This window comes from Protopterus annectens, chromosome 6.part0 (assembly GCF_019279795.1).
Source record: "Protopterus annectens isolate FY-2018-M chromosome 6.part0, PAN1.0, whole genome shotgun sequence".
Lineage (NCBI taxonomy): Eukaryota > Metazoa > Chordata > Ceratodontiformes > Protopteridae > Protopterus > Protopterus annectens.
In genome coordinates, this window is record NC_056737.1 from 710,060,261 (window position 1) to 710,073,370 (window position 13,110).

A 13,110-nucleotide genomic window follows, 5' to 3' on the forward strand; every position below is an offset into this window, starting at 1 on the left:
CCTGTCTCTGTTTCCAGCAGTGACCACCTCCCCTCACTGTTCATTACTGGCTTCTCTCTCCAGCACTGGTGTCATAATTCTCAATTGTCTCTTTGTCTGAAGAATGTCCATGACTTCCCCTCATATTTTTGCCCTGATTTAATCTTAAGTTTTGATTTAAACCACTGAAAATTTCAGTCTTTCAGTAATACCAGAGTTTTGTCCTACTCATTTTTCAGAAAATGCATCTTGATGTTCTGTTAACTTTTTAAGTGAATTAGAGCAGTATTTCAAAAATATTCTTGATTTTGGACCTTTGCGCCCCCCCCCCCCATTTATTTTTTTACTATTTGATCTGATGTTGGCAATTTTCATTCAATCCTCAACATGTAGGTTCTGATCCGATCCGAGACTGCTGTTGTTCTACAGCTCGTGGAAACTACAAACTGTTGAGCTCCTCCCTTATCCATAATGCTGTAGTTCCCCCTCTTTCTGCAGATCTCGTTTCTTGCCATTGGGAACAGATGTGGTTGCTACAGCTCTCAACCAAATATTGTTTTTCGAGTATTGTTTCTTCAAAAATATGTGCTTTTTTGTTTATTCTGTCATTTCTAGATATTGTCCTGCCATTACCCATTGTTTTTCCTTTACCATTGTTGGTAATTCTTATGGCCTTTGCCATTCATCAGCCTTCCTTTCATTACCATTTTTGGTATAGTTATTTCCTTACCATTTATCGGTATTTCTACAAATTATTGTTTGTAATCTTTGTACCTTATATCTTCTACTATTAAAAAAAAAAAAAAAAAAAAAACTCTTACTGTCCTTTGATTTTTCTAGTTACTGTGTTCTTGTTTTTGCAGGGATCATGGCAGATAAATCTTTGGGTTTTAAGAAATATGATCAATGTGGGCACAAGATTCCCCTGTCTGACTTCCATTCATGGTTTGTGTACTGTTTAGGACCTTAGCATTTACAAGCCAACTGTTCAATTTGTAAATCATTCAGTCCTAGAGCCCTTATTAATAGGAAATATAAATTGGTTCTTTAAGGTCTCATTCCTTCGGCTTTCGGAGACTCTTTCAGGAGCTCAAACTTTCAAGCCAGACAAAAAGGAGGCAAGAAAGAGGCCTTCTGATCAAGCTGGATCATGTCAGTCTTCGTCGGATCCAATCTCAGTGCCAAAAAAGTTTTAAAAAATCTTCTGATCCAACACGCCACAATTCATTGGATCCTACCACTTTGGACACCAGGTCTGTTTCTTTGGATTATACTCCTCCTGAGCTGAAAACACTTCCCAGAACGTAGGTATGCATCGTGTCTGGATCCATTCCCATCTCCGCTCCCATTGCCCTTCCTGGATAGACATCGTTCTCCCTCCATTGCTTTTTCCCATTTGTCCGGAAGCCTCTTAGAAGTGGACATGGACAGAAAGATGAAGTTTCTGTCCACGCAAATTCAGTTGAGAGTTCTCCTAGTCCCTACCTCAGCGGTCCTGAGGCCCTAACTCATAGAACTCCACCTATTCTGGCCCCTTCTCTGATCTGTCCTTCAGTTTTGGAAACTCTGATCTGAATATATGGGTGCCATTTGCTTCAGATCCGAGGATAACCAGTATCTTCTGATCCGACACTTTCTCTGAGCATATTGGCTTAGACTTTGTCAGAGTTGGAGGCTTGTTGGATTTGAGGGGTTAGGGTCAACTCCAAAGTTCTAGGAGCCATCTCTACCTCTTGATGCCTCAGTATTTGATAGCTTAGTTCTGACTCCAGCCTCCAGGGTGGTGTCTTTAGGCCGGAGGGAGCCCTCGGTCCAGAAGCATGTCTTCTCAGCTCTGATTATTTCTTTCTCCCTGGGGCATACTGCCTTTGAGGTGGTGGATATGGCTGTACCCCCCCCCCGTTGGATCTTCCTTCTGGGCCTCAGTTGTCTGTGTCTGGAGCCTCAGCATTCTACTTCGCAGGGACAGCCAACCTTAAGTCTCCAGGTGACCTCACAAGGTATTGTTTCTTCTGATACTTCTCCTGAACATCCCACCAGAACATCCCACCGAAGAAGTCCCTAGGAAGAGGAAATGCAAGAGGAGGCACTTGGACTCCCCTCAAGAGTCCGTCATGGAAAATACAGATTTCGATGAAGAGGAATGGTCTCCAAGATCACCACCTTAACAATGCTTCATTTGGAGACATTTTGGAGTTCCTGAAACAGCGGGGTGACTTGTCCACCGACAACCCTTCTCCAACGAAATCTGTATTCCTGGAGGCTTTTGGGGCTGGCCGGTTGACGAGTTCATTGACTTGGTCTCTCAGTGGGCATGAAAGGAACTAGGTTCTGTAGAGCGTATCCCAAAGAGACCAGATAGGATCCTGGCACCACTGAAAGGGAAGGAATTTTGGAGCAAAGGAGTACCGGTAGAAGCTATGTTCATGGCAGCAGCCAACCAAAAAAGAATTGGCGGAACGAAGTTCTTCTGTCCACCCTCCTAACAGGGAGTCTAGAGTGCTTTACAGATTTGGAAGCTAGTGTATGCATTAATGACTTTTGCGCTCAGGTCCCTGTATTACTTGGCACACTTTACCAGATTGCAGAGGTATTTGATTAAGGAACTCTCAAAGACCCTCTCAGGGGACTAGTACTGCTGAGGTGGAATCTTCGGTTGCTTCACAGTTAGCCAACCTTCAGTCCATTTTGAATTCATCTATGAGGCGCATCTCATATGCAGCTGAAGCCTCGAGCAGCCAGTTTAGGCATTTCCTTCAGGAGACATGCCTGGATGCGCCTTTGATTTTGTGGAGCCCTTCAAGTCATCCTTCATCATTGCTCCTTTTGTTGGAAGTTTGTTGTTTTGTCCCAAGGCTAAGATTACACTCTTCATATGTAAGAAAGATGGAAAGACCCAGTCTGTGGTTTGTGTTTGTTTTTTGACTCCTCAAAGAAGATGGTAGAAAGATGTGGGTCAGGACATCCAGGGTCTATTCCAAGATTCACATGGAGAAAGTTCCCCTGGGGCAGTGGGGGGAGCTTCAGTGGAAGATGCCATCCATGCAGCCGAGGGGTTCTGCAGAACCAGGAGTCCCGAGATTCTTTTTCTAGTAGACCCTATCAAGGCTGCTGAAAGGAGGCCCAATTGACCACCTCTAGAGGCAGTCGGGGGTCATTTATCCCTGCACCAGAGAGCCTAGCGATCCATTTCCTGGATAGACTTAAAAAAAAATACTTGGGTGCAAGAGGATCATTTCTAGAGTATACAATTCCCTTTTCCCTGCCATCGCCATTACAGAACACAATTCCAGACATTGCACCCAGTTAGAGGAAAGCAGCAGCATTAGAAGTACAAAAGCTGTTAGACAAAAGAGTTATCCAAGAGGTTGGCCCAGACCCAAAAATACCAGGAACTTAAGATGCATTTTAATGCCAAAAAGACGGGAATTTTGGAGTTTTGGATCTCAATGTTCTAAACAAGTCATTTCAGTGTACCAAGTTCCGGATGGTCACGTTTCAGTCCATTATGCCTTTCCTGCACAAGAATGACTGGATGTGCGTTATAGATTTCCAGGATGTGTACGATCACATGAAAATGAACAGAAGGTCCAGGGGATACCTACACTTCCCTCTGGGAGCCAGTCACTACCAGTTAAGAGCACTGCCCTTTGGTCTTACCATAGCCCTTATGGTGTTTACCAAATGCATGACAGTGGTAGCAGCCCACTTCAAACTGCAGGGATTCCAAGTGTTTACATACCTAGATGATTGGCTCCTTACCACTTCAACCATGCATCTACTGCTAACAGCTCGGGACTATGTATTCCATACTTGTTCCAATCTGGGCGTCACAATCGACCACAAGAAATCTCAACTTCAACCTTCTCAGTCCCTAGAATTCATATGGACCAATATCAGTACAACATCAATGATAGTGTCTCTATCCTTACCAAGAGTTCAACCCATTCATTTTCAGGTCAGCAGAATAGTTCAGAATTCATCCATGCCAGCTTGCAAAGTAGTAAACTCTAGGGTCCATGTCAACAGTGATGGTTCTGCTCCCTCTAGCAAGTTACCATATGAGAATTCTGCACTGGACATTAGGAACCCAGTGGTCAGTCTTACATCACCCCTTGTTCACCAGGATAAACATAACTCAAGCTTGCAAGAAATTCCTTTGGTGGTGGATTCACTCAGATAAACTATTGCAAGGTCGTCCATTCATCCTCCCTCAGCCTGAGGCCATAGTAACTAAGTATGCTTCCCAGATTGGGTGAGGGTGAATTTTGTGTGGAAGACTGTTCAAGGCACGTGGTTCCCCAAAGAGCACAACTTTTGCATATCAGTGTGCTGGAAATGAGATCAGTACTTGTAGTGTTGCAGGTATTCCAAGACTGTCTCCTTTCTGGCACTATTGCGATCCAAGCAGACATTGTGTCAGTATGGTACCTCAACAAATGGAGGAACCAGATTTTACCCTTTGTGTCGAGAAGCTGAGTTTGTGGCAATGGGCGATCTCTTCTAATCGATTTCTGACAGCATCCCATATACCAGGGGAAGTCCAGTGTGATAGCAGACAACTTGAGCAGGTTCATTTTGTTACCTCACGAGTGGTCTCACAACACAAAAGTGGCAGAAATGGTATTCCGCCAATGGGCCAGCCATGCTGTGACCTATTTGCATCTTTCCTGAACAACAAATACAGCAGGTTCTTTACCCTAGTCCCTCTGTTGGGGGAGTCACTGAGAGGTGCTCTCCTTCACGATTGGCCCCCAGGTCATCTCTCTGCTTATCCCCCAACCCCTGTACTCCCAAATTTCTACAGAAAGCTTCTGTTTTGAACAGAATCAACCTCTTTGCTCCTTATTGGCCTTGACAGATTTGGTTTCCATTCCTTTGGCCTCATGTAGTTTACCCACCTTGGATTCTGGATCCAACCCCAGACCTCCTGTCTCACCCGATGGAAATGACTCACCAGGACGTCTTGGGCATTAAGTTTAACCGCATGGTATCTCCAGTTCTATTGATAGCCAGGCAACCAAAGCTCTCATCTCCAATGCGCCATGTTCTTTTATCTTCACATAAGGCCTCTAGCAGAAAAATTTACAAAAGCAAATGGGAAAGATTTGTCCTTTGGGCACAACAGCGTGATATGGCCCCTTTTTCAGCATCAGTACATAAGGTCCTTGAATTTCTGATTTCCATTTTCAGTGAGAGAGGCTAGTCTTCCAACAGTTAAAGTTTATGTGCAGGTGAAAGCTGCTCTCTCTAAAGCTAAAAACACAGCATCAATGGGACCGGATGGTGTCCCCGGCTGTGTGCTACATGAACTCAATGAAGAACTAAACCCTCACATAAGGCAGCTGTTTAATCTTAGCCTTACCACAGGATATGTGCCCAAGGAGTGGCGTATGGCAACTGTGGTCCCACTCCACTAATGCGGTGCCTCTACGGACCCTGGTAATTACCGCCCCATAAGCTTAACAAGCCTGGTCTGCAAAGCTATGGAGAGGATCATAATGGAACTCATAAACAAGGACATAGGGGACTTGCAGACCTTGGACCCAACCCAGTTTGGCTTTGTCAAGGGCAGATCTTGCCTTTTGAACTTGGTCGACTTCTTCGAAACAGTTACCAAGGCCATTGATGAGGGAAAGGCAGTCCATACAGCCTACCTTGACCTTGCAAAAGCTTTCGACACATGATACTCGGGTATCATAGAGAAACTTACCAGCTTAAATGTAAACCCATATGTCACAAGATGGGTTGCAAACTGGCTAAAGGACAGAACCCACAGGGTTAGAGTTGCTGGAGCCATGTCAGACTCCAAGCCGGTTACAAGTGGTGTCCCACAGGGCTCAGTCCTTGGCCCCCTATTGTTCGGCATCTACTTCTCAGAAGTACAGGCAAACATAGGAGGACTATGGCTGACAAAGTTTGCGGATGACTGCAAACTGGGTGCCATAGTGGATAGTACATCGGATACAGACATCCTTCAGAGGGGTCTCACGGAAACTGATAGCTGGTGCCAGAGCCATGGCCTGAAGTTAAATGCAAAAAAGTGTATAGTCATACCCTTCGGGGAAAAACAAGGTAACCCCAAGCTACCATATAGGTGGCAACCCACTAAGCACAGAAGAGGTGATCAGGGACCTGGGTACCCAGGTTGACAGTGGCCTCTCGTTTGACACTCACATTGCTAAAGTGGTTCAAAAGACCTTCTACATTGCCCATCTGATCATGAAGGGATTCACATCCAGATCAAGTGAGGTCATTGTTCCCCTGTACTCTTCACTTATTAGACCAATGATCGAGTACAATGCCCCATTCGGGATGTATCTCACCCGACACCTGCAGCAGTTGGAGAGACCCCAAAAGTTCCTCACCAAAAGATAAAGGGACTCCAAAACCTGTCATATACTGCCAGACTGAAGAAACTCCAACTCTATTCAGTTGCATACCGTCTGCTCAGAGGTGACCTGTGCCTGACATACAAGGCCATGACCAACCCGGAATTAATGGACATGCTCCACCTCAAAAAATCCAAATCCACAAGAACCACTAGAGCAAGTGACTTAAAACCTTGGCACGGATATAAATAGGACATGCTGGAGGGATAGATTTATCACCCAGAGACTCCCCATGCTGTGGAATAAAATCCCGGTCCATGTGAGGCAGAGCACCTCGCTGGTTCTGTTCAAGAGAAATCTTGACCGGTGGATGGGAGATCGTAGGTTTACCCCGGGAATCATCTCTATGTCACTGCTGGACGGAGGCACAACAAACTAATGGGCACATTATTTCTAACATAAGGGGTGGCGTAAACCACATAACTTGGGCTAGGCTTATAAATGCCTTAGGGCAGATAGCCTAGTATAAACCTATGAACCTATGTAGCTGCTATCTCCAATTTTCATACTAGAGTTGATAGTTCTACCTTAACATCTTCATACCTTAACATCTTCGTGTCTTTGCAAAGCATTTGTTAAAGAAGTATTTTTGCTAAAGCTCCCCTTCAAGGACCCCACTCCACCTTGGGATCATACTATAATGTTATAGGCCCTAACTCAGAGACCATTTGAACCTGTGACCTACAATATCTGACTTGGAAAACTATTTTTCTAATAGCAGTAGCTTCAGCTAGAAGGGTGTTAGAATTACAAGCGTAATCTTCTAAGCCTCCTTATTTAATTTTTCATAAGGCTAGGGTATCTTTGAGAACCAACCCATCCTTCCTTCCTAAGGTGGTGTCAGGATCTAGTATTAATCAAACCATTCATCTCCCTGTAGTTCTTCCAAATTTCTCTAACAAAGGCAAATACCTGTTACACTTATTTGATGTTCATAGATAGTTACATTCTTGTCTGCACAGATCTGAGAGATTTAGGAAATCTGACCAATTATTTCATTCCCTGAAGTCAAATTGGGTCAACCAGTCTCTAAAATAACTATCAAAATGGGAGAAACGTATTTCCTTTGTATATAACAAGCTGGGTTTGGTCCTACCCAAGCTCTTAAAGGCTCTTCAGTTTTTTCCTTAGAACATGATTGTTGTTTTACTTCTTGCACTTCAATTATCTTAACAAGCTAGCACTTTAACAGGCTTTTGTAGCATTTACTGTAAGCACACTTAGGTGCGATCAGCACTAGCTGTCCCTACGCAGTAACAGCACCAGTACTTATTAGTTATGATCACCCCTCCTGGTATGATTGTAGGGCAATTTCCTGTGCTTTCTACTGCTAATCTGGTGCACTTGAGCATTCTCAGACAGTGTGGCCACAGTCTAGTGTACACAGACAACCATCTCTTCTTACCTCCCAATACTCATACATGTGAGAGATGCACTTATATCACCAAACTGGAAGCAGTGCACGCTCCAACCAGGACCAGACTAGCTGGTCAAGAGGAGAAGGTAAACACCTGCAACTCACTACATAGAACACACAGCCCTCCAAAACACCAACCATCACAACCCATGCATATAAACACAAACCATACACCCACCTTTGCGGACGCTGTCAGTAAAAATGTACCCAAACAGAGACCCCCCCCCCCCCCGAGACAGAAACTCATTTGACCACCACAACACCAACCCCAGAACACACAGCTCACCACCGCAGTGTGCCCCTCATCCTAAGCCCTTAAGGCAAAACACTTTTCCCAAAAGCATAGGAGAACTCAGTTGTGAGGCACACTGATGGTCCCAGTCACTAGGCTGAACAAATGGGAGGTGACAGTCAGTTGTCTATCAGGTGCCAGGATCCGCCACATAACACATGCACTCAAGTCACTCCACAACAAGTACAAATATGACTCGGTCATAGTCCATGTGGGTGTGAATGACCTGAGACGTACCTCCCTGGTCTGCATGAAAAGAGATGTGACAGAACTCTCATATTAGGTGGCCCAGGCAGGTATGACCGTAGCCCTGAGCAGTATTCTACTGTCAACCAGATTGATACCACAGTACGAGCAGAAAATGATTGACTTCAGCAATTGGCTAAGTTTCTGGTGTCATTCTAAGGGGATCCATATCTATCTGCCTGGGACGACATGATCTACAGACCTCGATGCTTTGCCAGAGACAGCCTGCATCTGTCACCCCTGGGATTCCGGGTACTGGCTAATGCTCCTGCCACTCCTATAGTGCCTTTTTTAGGCAATGTTGTAAAGACCAAAATTGCACTGTAACAGTTACAAACAAATACAATCTGAGGGTCATGCTGCTCAGTGCTAGAAGTCTAAATAAAGATGCACTCGCTCGAAGCTCTTCTTAAAATGGAGAATGTCGACATCTGTGCTGTAACGGAGACCTGGTTTAAAGAGGCAGAAAGCACCCCTGCGCTCCCAGGCTGCAACTCATTCCATACCTTTCGGCCCCAGAATACAGCCAGAAGTTCCAAATGCAGTGGTGTCTCCATATTCTTAAAGGATACGCACGCCTCTAGACTGGTAGCCCACCATAATGTATCCGAGGTACTTCAGCTACAACTAACACTAGGTAAGACGGTGATAGAAGTCATAGCCTGATGCTACAACTAACACTGGGTAAGATGGTGATAGAAGTCATAGCCTGCTGCAGAACTCCAAACATGTCCCTAGACTCTCACTTCAAGTTCCTAGGTACCTTGGAATCTGTCATGGCCCAACCCAATACTCTCATACTGGGTGACTTCAGCTACCCTTCCATCAACTGGGAAAACTGTTCAAGTACCAATGTACAGGCCGAACGCTTTCTGGAATTTATCATTTCCACTGCCCTGGATCAGCTCATTCTGACTCCCACTAGAAGAAGCAGCATCCTTGACCTGGTTATCACCAACATGGGAGACCATTGCTCCACACCTATAGTCATTTCCTCCCTGGTTAAATCTGACCACAAACTGATCACCATGGAAATTTCCATCTCACCTACAAGCCCTGCTAAGGTGATCACCCTGAAAAACTTGAAAGCCGACTTTGGGCTCCTGAAAACAGAGGTGGCTAACTTCTCAGCATCCATGCCAATAGAAAATAGCCGCATAACTGCCGAATCACACACCAATGCACTGTACGAGCATGTACACAATTGCATGGACCTTGATATACCAAATAGAACTACGACGCTCTCCTCTAAAAAAAGGAAGCCAATCTGGTGGTCTCCAGCTATCAGTAAACTCTACAACAGAAGGAAGAAACTGTTGCAGAAAAAAAAATGAAGTCAAAAGACTGGAAAACCTCCCTTATCAGTCTCAACAAAAAGCTGCAATCCCTTATCAAATCCTCTAAAGGCAACTATAAAAGCAGAATTGTGGCCGACACCAAAAACAACCACAAAGCCTTCTATAGCTATATCAGAAACCTCCAAGGCAATACCCAGATTTGCTCTGAGTTATTGAACAATGACACCTCCTCTACTGAGCCAACAGATATAGCCAACATACTGGCCGACAGATTCAGTGCCAACTTTACCCCCCCCCCCCCCCCGGGCCTCATCACAGCACCAGAAGAAAGCCTCTGGTGCCCACCATTTCTGCGACACAGGTAAAAGTTGCATTGTCACAAGCCAAGAATACAGCATCTATGGGACCTGATAATATCCCTGGCTGCATCCTACATGAGCTACAAAATGAACTGGCACCACATCTGTGTGCCCTGTTCAGTCACAGCCTTACTTCAGGCTATGTCCTCTAACGAATGGTGTACTGCTACAGTCATCCCGTTCCATAAAGGGGGAGCAACTACAGACCCTGGGAACTATCGCCCCATTATCCTGACGAGTTTGGTATGCAAAGCTATGGAGCACATTATCATAGACCTGCTTAACAAAGATATAGACAATTTCCAAACTCTTGACCCCACACAGTTTGGCTTTGTCAAGAGGAGATCCTACCTGCTGAACCTGGATGAGGGTAAGGCATTGCATACAACCTACCTCGACCTGGCCAAAAATTGGCTCACAGACAGGACCCACAGAGTGAAAGTTGTGGATTCCAAGTCAGACTGTAGACCAGTCATGAGTAGAGTCCCACAGGGCTCGGTGCTGGGCCCACTCCTGTTTGGCATCTACTTCTCAGAAGTCCAGGCCAACACTGAAGGACTCTGGCTGACCAAGTTTGCTGATGACTGCAAGCTAGGCTTCATTATCAACTCCCCAAGTGATGCAGACATCCTACAAAAGGGCTCCTCTGAGACCAGTGACTGGTGTCGGAAGCATGGCCTGAAGCTTAACGCTAAAAAATGCGTCATCATCCCCTTTGGAAAAAAACTCTGTTCCCATGAATTACCATGTTGATGGGAGCCCACTGAACACTGATGGGGCCATAAGAGATCTTGGCACCCAGGTAGACAGCCACCTCACCTTCGACCATTACATTGCCACTGTGGTCAAAAAGTCCTTCTACGTGGCACATCTTATAACCAAAGGTTTCGAATCCAGGAAGAAAGAGGTCATCATCCCTCATTAGACCAATCATCGAATATAGCCCCCTGTTTGGCATGTACCTGACCAGACACCTACAACAGCTTTCTGCTCTACAGTACTTAGAGTCCACCTGGGATTCAGGTAGCTGGGGACTCTGTCCCATATGTTGAAGAATGAATGAAAATTGACAACATTGGATAAAAAAAGTTATGTACTCACTATAACATTTCATCTGTGTTCTCCATTTTCATTCTTCCTCAACTCCCCTCACTCCAGCCCCCATCCATGTTTTTTGATGACTTCTGGAACAGCGGGAGAGTGCACAGGAACCAAGTTCCTTTTTCTTTGAACTCCAGGAAATGATTTTCCATAGTATGTAAATTTGCCTGTATTCTACCTTGGGGAACTCCAAACAAGATCTGGGGTATTCCACCTTGAGGAACTCCAAACAAGATCTGGAGAAGGAGGGGGGACTACAGCATTATGGGTAAGGGAGGAGCTCGAGAGTTTGTGGTTTCCTCAAGCTGTAGAACAGTGGCTGACTCGGATCAAAGGATTGAATCCAAACCTATATGTTGAGGAAGGATGAAAATGGACAGCACAGGTGGAATGTTATGGTGAGTTCTTAACTTCTTTTTAACCGCAAAATGGACTGGTCCTGGGAACCTTTCCATCCATGACGTGGCGCTAGGTGGCAAAAACAACATACAAAAGGCAAAATAGATTACATGCAACTGACACACCTGTGTTGAGAATATAGATGAAATAAGGCAATGTTAATAATGAATATATTTAGTGTAAACAAACCAAGTGAATAACACATGTTACGCATAGTACAGACTTACTTGCTTATATTGTTATACAATTAACTGTTATTCTTTTATACAGCAGTATATTAATCACATGATAAGCATGGTTAAAGTAAAAAAAATGTTCATTCCATTACAGTACTTCAGCAGAACACTCATCTACTTTATATGTTCAATGGCACGTTTTGTGACTGAGAGAGAGGATTCTCTGTCCAACTGTTAAGGGGAAAGGGAGATGCGTTTCTTCCCTGTCTGTACATGTGTTGAACAGGTCATGGGTTTTGTAAATAGGAGAAACCATAATATCTATTCCCAGTCTCTCTGAAGCAACAACCTTTGTTTCTTTTAAGCAAATAAGAATTGAGGGACTTCTTAAAAGAAGTGAGGTTATTTTTGACTTTACAGAATTTTTAAAGAATTTAAGGGGAATGAGTGGCATCCTTCTGTTTCTAGCCTTTTTTTTTTTAGCATGGGGACATGGCCACACATGACCTGCTTACATTCTGAGCTAGTGAAGTCGATCCTTTCCGACAATGCCCCAACACTGTATCCTCACATATCCTATAATGGTGTCTAGGGAGCATTATACCATTGCATACATGTTTCTGGATGCGTATAGTTATGCTGAAACATTTTTACACAAGCTATGTATTTTATGCATGCGCACATATATTTTATATCTACACAAACACATAGGGGGGTGTGTGTGTGTGTGTGTGTGCGTGCGTGAGCATGTACGTACACAAGTAGGAGTACTGGTTGGTTTTAATTTCAGAATCCACTTTTTGTTCAACTGTCAGTATAATTTTCCAAGCATGAAGGATTGCTGTATTGGGTCTGTCACTTCTGATAGGAAGTTGTCTTAAATTGTAAATGTTTCTGTAGCTATGTGGGATAAATCATGTTTTTTTTTTCTGTGTTGCTTTGTTATAGATGTGTGTAGTTTTTCAGAAAATAAATGAATTATCTATTTCTGCAGTTTCTTTAAAAGTGTGCATAAACCTATTGGTGCACATAAAATCTAATTTGTGTAGTAAGACAAAAGGTGTGACATTTACAATGAATGAATTGCTCGATTTAATTATATTAACTATTTGGTTTTGACCACTGACCCACGGCTCTCCTGTTCTGAGATGCATTTTGAAACCGTGAAATCAATTGTGTTAGTTCGTGTTGCCCTAAATTAAAGTGATAGTTAATGGAATTAGTATCTGTACCTACAACTTTGCAGACTGTAGTTTTAGCCATTGTACTGTACTGCTTCAAGCTTTTACTTGGGATGCATAAAATAGTAAGATTCTGCAGTTAGCCATTTTGGATCACAGTACAGTATTACATTTACTTTATACTGCAATCCGGTTCTATCAGTGTGTATGTCATAGCTACTGCATGGTATTGAATCTTTAATTGTGTATACAGCAGTGATTTTTAAATCC

At 43.9% G+C, this 13,110-nt stretch overlaps 1 protein-coding gene across 1 annotated transcript in view; it reads left to right on the plus strand.

The window, feature by feature from the left end:
• Window positions 1-13,110, plus strand: part of DDHD1 (DDHD domain containing 1) — a 1,563,737-nt gene that overhangs the window by 528,173 nt on the left and 1,022,454 nt on the right. The gene's annotated exons all lie outside the window — the stretch shown is intronic.